The sequence below is a fragment of the Anomaloglossus baeobatrachus genome, chromosome 1, assembly GCF_048569485.1.
Source record: "Anomaloglossus baeobatrachus isolate aAnoBae1 chromosome 1, aAnoBae1.hap1, whole genome shotgun sequence".
In the NCBI taxonomy this organism is placed as follows: Eukaryota; Metazoa; Chordata; class Amphibia; order Anura; family Aromobatidae; genus Anomaloglossus; species Anomaloglossus baeobatrachus.
The window spans coordinates 645,037,177-645,043,505 of NC_134353.1; positions in this window are offsets into that span (position 1 = coordinate 645,037,177).

Below are 6,329 nucleotides of genomic sequence, written 5' to 3' on the forward strand. Positions count from 1 at the left end.
GGAGGCTGAGGGAGGAGGGAGGCTGATGCTGGGGGAGGCTAGGAGGAGGGAGGCTGATGCTGGGGGAGGCTAGGAGGAGGGAGGCTGATGCTGGGGGGAGGTTGGGAGGAGGGAGGCTGAGGCTGGGGGAGGCTGAGGCTGGGGGAGGCTGGGAGGAGAGAGGCTGATTCTGAGGGAGGCTGGGAGGGGGAAGGTGAGGCTTGGAGGAGGGAGGCTGATGCTGGGGGAAGCTGGGAGGGTGAGGCTTGGAGGAGGGAAGCTGATGCTGAGGGAGGCTTGGAGGAGGGAGGCTGAGGCTGGGGGAGGCTGAGGCTGGGGGAGGCTGAGGCTGGGGGAGGCTGGGAGGAGAGAGGCTGAGGCTGAGGGAGGCTGGGAGGGGGAAGGTGGGGCTGGGAGGAGGGAGGCTGATGCTGGGGGAAGCTGGGAGGGTGAGGCTTGGAGGAGGGAAGCTGATGCTGAGGGAGGCTTGGAGGAGGGAGGCTGATGCTGAGGGAGGAGGGAGGCTGATGCTGGGGGAGGCTTGGAGGAGGAAGGCTGATGCTGGGGGAGGCTGGGAGGAGGGAAGCTGATGCTGGGGGAGGTTGGGAGGAGGGAGGCTGATGCTTGGGGAGGTTGTGAGGAGGGAGGCTGGGGGAGGCTGGGAGGAGGGAGGCTGAGGCTGGGGGAGGCTGAGAGGAGGGAGGCTGAGGCTGGGGGAGGCTGAGGCTGTGAGGAGAGAGGCTGATGCTGGGGGAGGCTGGGAGGGGGAAGGTGAGGCTTGGAGGAGGGAGGCTGATGCTGAGGGAGGCTGGGAGGAGGGAGGCTGATGCTGGGGGAGGCTGATGAGGAGAGAGGCTGATGAGGAGGGAGGCTGATGAGGAGGGAGGCTGATGAGGAGGGAGGCTGATGCTGGGGGAGGCTGGGAGAAGGGAGGCTGATGCTGGGGGAGGTTGGGAGGAGGGAGGCTGATGCTGGGGGAGGCTGGGAGGAGGGAGGCTGATGCTGGGGAAAGCTGGGAGGAGGGAGGCTGATGCTGGGGGAAGCTGGGAGGAGGGAGGCTGATGCTGTGGGAGGCTGGGAGGAGGGAGGCTGATGCTGGGGGAGGCTGGGAGGAGAGAGGCTGATGCTGGGGGAGGCGGGAGGAAGGAGGCTGATGCTGGGGGAGGCTGGGAGGCTGATGCTGGGGGAGGCTGGGAGGAGGGTGGTTGATGCTGGGGGAGGCTGGGAGGAGGGTGGCTGATGCTGGGGGAGGCTGGGAGGAGGGTGGCTGATGCTGGGGGAGGCTGGGAGGAGGGTGGCTGATGCTGGAGGAGGCTGGGAGGAGGGTGGCTGATGCTGGGGGAGGCTGGGAGGAGGGTGGCTGATGCTGGGGGAGGCTGGGAGGAGGGTGGCTGATGCTGGGGGAGACTGGGAAGAGGGTGGCTGATGCTGGGGGAGGCTGGGAAGAGGGTGGCTGATGCTGGGGGAGGCTGGGAAGAGGGTGGCTGATGCTGGGGGAGGCTGGGAAGAGGGTGGCTGATGCTGGGGGAAGCTGGGAAGAGGGTGGCTGATGCTGGGGGAGGTTGGGAAGAGGATGGCTGATGCTGGGGGAGGCTGGGAAGAGGGTGGCTGATGCTGGGAAGAGGGTGGCTGATGCTGGGGGAGGCTGGGAAGAGGGTGGCTGATGCTGGGGGAGGCTGGGAAGAGGGTGGCTGATGCTGGGGGAGGCTGGGAAGAGGGTGGCTGATGCTGGGGGAGGCTGGGAAGAGGGAGGCTGATGCTGGGGGAGGCTGGGAGGAGGGAGGCTGATACTGGGGGAAGCTGGGAGCAGGGAGGCCGATGCTGGGAGGAGAGAGGCTGATGCTGGGGGAGGCTTGGAGGAGGGAGGCTGATGCTCTGGGAGGCTGATGCTGGGAGAGGCTTAGAGGAGGGGGGCTGGGAGGAGGGAGGCTGATGCTGGGGGGGGCTGGGAGGAGGGAGGCTGATGCTGGTGGAGGCTGGGAGGAGGGAGGCTGATGCTGGGGGAGGCTGGGAGGAGGGAGGCTGAAGCTGGGGGAAGCTGGGAGCAGGGAGGCTGATGCTGGGGGAGGCTGGGAGGAGAGAGGCTGATGCTGGAGGAGGCTCATGCTGGGGGAGGCTGGGAGGAGAGAGGCTGATGCTGGAGGAGGCTCATGCTGGGGGAGGCTGGGAGGAGAGAGGCTGATGCTGGGGTAAGCTGGGAGCAGGGAGGCTGATGCTGAGGGAGGCTGGGGGGAGAGAGTCTGATGCTGGGGGAGGCTGGGGGGAGAGAGGCTGATGCTGGGGGAGAGGCTGCTGCTGGAGGTGGGGGGAGAGAGGCTGCTGCTGGGGGAATGGGAGAGAGGGGCCAATGCTAGAGACAGAGGACAAGGGTTGAGGGATAGAGCAATGACAATATCGATGGGGGGGAGTGTAAGGACTCAGAATAAGAGGGGGGCAGCATTGGGAGCTCATTATGGAGAAGGGGCAGCATGTGTGGGCTCAGTATGGAGTGGAACAATGTAGGGGGAGTCAATATCAAGAGTGGGGTAGTGTGTGTGTGTGTGTGTGTCTCAGCATAAGCGCTAGTGTGGTGGTCTTAGTAAGATGAGTGGGGCAGCATGGAGGTGTCATTATGGAAAAGAGGAAGGCAGCATTAGGAGCTCATGGAGAGGGGCAGCATGCACGGGACACTGTGAGGAGGGGGCAGCATGCATGGGACATTGTGAGGAGGGGGCAGCATGCATGGGACATTGTGAGGAGGGGGCAGCATGCATGGGACATTGTGAGGAGGGGGCAGCATGCATGAGACACTGTGAGGAGGGGGCAGCATGCATGGGACACTGTCAGGAGGGGGCAGCATGCATGGGACACTGTGAGGAGGGGGCAGCATGCATGGGACACTGTGAGGAGGGGGCAGCATGCTTGGGACATTGTGAGGAGGGGGCAGCATGCATGGGACATTGTGAGGAGGGAGCAGCATGCATGGGACACTGAGGAGGGGGCAGCATGCATGGGACACTGTGAGGAGGGGGCAGCATGCATGAGACACTGTGAGGAGGGGGCAGCATGCATGAGACACTGTGAGGAGGGGGCAGCATGCATGAGACACTGTGAGGAGGGGGCAGCATGCATGGGACACTGTGAGGAGGGGGCAGCATGCATGGGACACTGTGAGGAGGGGGCAGCATGCATGGGACACTGTGAGGAGGGGGCAGCATGCATTGGACACTGTGAGGAGGGGGCAGCATGCATGGGACACTGTGAGGAGGGGGCAGCATGCATGGGACACTGTGAGGAGGGGGCAGCATGCATGGGACACTGTGAGGAGGGGGCAGCATGCATGGGACACTGTGAGGAGGGGGCAGCATGCATGGGACACTGTGAGGAGGGGCAGCATGCATGGGACACTGTGAGGAGGGGGCAGCATGCATGGGACACTGTGAGGAGGGGGCAGCATGCATGGGACACTGTGAGGAGGGAACAGCATGCATGGGACACTGTGAGGAGGGGGAAGCATGCATGGGACACTGTGAGGAGGGGGCAGCATGCATGGGACACTGTGAGGAGGGGGCAGCATGCATGGGACACTGTGAGGAGGGGGAAGCATGCATGGGACACTGTGAGGAGGGCGCAGCATGCATGGGACACTGTGAGGAGGGGGCAGCATGCATGGGACACTGTGAGGAGGGGGCAGCATGCATGGGACATTGTGAGGAGGGGGAAGCATGCATGGGACATTGTGAGGAGGGGGCAGCAGGCATGGGACACTGTGAGGAGGGGGCAGCAGGCATGGGACACTGTGAGGAGGGGGCAGCATGCATGGGACATTGTGAGGAGGGGGCAGCATGCATGGGACATTGTGAGGAGGGGGCAGCATGCATGGGACACTGTGAGGAGGGGGCAGCATGCATGGGACACTGTGAGGAGGGGGCAGCATGCATGGGACACTGAGGAGGGGGCAGCATGCATGGGACACTGTGAGGAGGGGGCAGCATGCATGGAACACTGTGAGGAGGGGGCAGCATGCATGGGACATTGTGAGTAGGGGGCAGCATGCATGGGACACTGTGAGGAGGGGGCAGCATGCATGGAACACTGTGAGGAGGGGGCAGCATGCATGGGACATTGTGAGGAGGGGGCAGCATGCATGGGACACTGTGAGGAGGGGGCAGCATGATGAGAGGTCAATGTGCAGATCATATTTCATAATTAAGGAAGGTGTGGTGGGTATAATTTATAAGGGAGGGCAGTGTGGTGTTTTAGTTTATTAGGGGCAGTGTGACAGTCACAGTATATAAGTGGGGACGGTGTGGTGGGAATATTTTATACTCATGCTATGTTTTGATGTGCCTGTGGTTATCCCCATTGGGGGGGGGGTTAGTGCCCTTCGTTTCTCATTGATACTTTTTAAAGTGTTTTACAGAGTAGATCTGCCTTAAACAGATGTCGTGTGCGAAAACTCAGTTTTACATTGTCAATAAGGGGCGCGACCACTTAAAGTGCCTAGGGCAGCACGAAGGCAAAATACAGCCCTGGCTTCCTGTTTGTAAACTTAAAACCTTAAGGCTATGTGCCCACGGGACTCTGTATCTGCGGATTTTTCTGCATCAAAATCCGCAGCTTTCCCCCGGAATCCGCACCTTTTCATAGGTGCGGATTTTGTGCGGATTTGATGCGGATTTGACGCGGATTTTGTTGCGGATTTTGCGATTTTTTTTTAATTCAATTGAATAGGCAAAATCCGCACGAAAATCCGCAACAATAATTGACATGCTGCAGATTTTTCTGCACAAAAATCTGCACGATTTCCGCTGCGGAAAAATCCGCAGCGTGGGCACAGCATTTCCCAAATGCCATAGAAATGGCTGGGGAGTAGCTATGCTGCAGATTTCTGGAAAATCCTCGGCTTTTCCGCGAGAAATCTGCGGCAAAATCCACGCATTTTCCGCAGCGTGGGCACATAGCCTTAGAACCTTAGGTATGGTAGTGTTTCAAGATGACTGGCGTATCACATACTAAATAAATGAAACTATGACTGAGGACAATATAACCACAATACACAGTGTGATGTATAGAAAAGTTGTGCTGTTTTAAATATCAATAGCTAATGTGGTATTCTGCTGCTACCGCTACTTGCAGAGGGAGAAGTTCGAGGGGTAGCGTGGGTCACACACGCGGTATGAGATTGGCATAGTCATGGATTTGTTATACCTTGTTTTGGGACTTGTGGAGGAAAAAGGAATTACCGGGTTGGTCTGACAACAACCCGGGTAGCTCTAAAGAAACCCTATGGCAGGCCAAGTTTGATGGGTTTCCCATTTGTGTGTTGATTGGTGATATGGTGAGGCTAACCCCACAAAGGCCAACATTCCTGGGGTTGCCATGGAGAACTTTGGAACTGCCCAACTCAGGGACCTCTTGAAGGGGCTCTAGGTAATGTAATTGCTTTTAACAGGGTTGCTCAAGAGCTGGAAGCCAACGCCAGATACCCATACCTTGCTGTAAAAGGGGAGGTATTATATCATTTCAGAAAGTGGAGAGGTGAGGTCATAGAGCAGTTGTCAGTACTGGTTCTCTGCAGACGCAGTATACTAGAGGTCACCCATACTCATGTCTTAGGTGGTCATATGGGGTAGAAAAAACATAGTGGGTTTACTTCCCCGGCTGTCAGTGAAAGATTTTAAATTATTGTAGGTCCTTTCCCACCTTCCAGCTAACCAACCGGTTCCTCACTTTCGTTGTGCCTTGGTGCTGTTACCCATCATTGAGGTCCCGTTTGATCGCATAGTGATGAATTTAGTAGGACCCCTGGTCAAGTCCAACAGAGGGCATCAGTATATCCTAGTAGTCAGGGATTACGGGACTCAGAGGCAGTCCATTGAGAAATTCCTCTGCTAAGAGTATAGCTAAAGAATTGGTCCAGATCTTTTAATAGACTGGACTAACAAAACAGATCCTGATAGACTAAAGGACCTCATTCATGTTGAAAGTCATGAGGGAATTGTGCAAAGCCTTGCAGATCACACAACTCAGGACCTCAGTATATCCCCTGCAGATGGATCAGCTTTTGGAATGGTTTAAAAAAAAAGTAGATGGCCGTGGTAAAGAAGGTTGTGTAAAAGGACGGCCAAGTTTGCAACTGTCTAATACTGTAGCTGTTATTCTCCATCAGAGAAGTTCCACAGGCATCAACAGGGTTTTCTCTGTTTGAGTTATTGTATGGCTAACACCCCTTTGGACTCCTAGATATAGCAAAAGAGATCTAGAAAGCAGATGCTACAGCTTCCAAAAGTATAATTGAGCACATGACCCACATACAAGAAATAATTCCTGAAGCTATGCCCATTGTGAGAGAGCACTTCATCCAAACA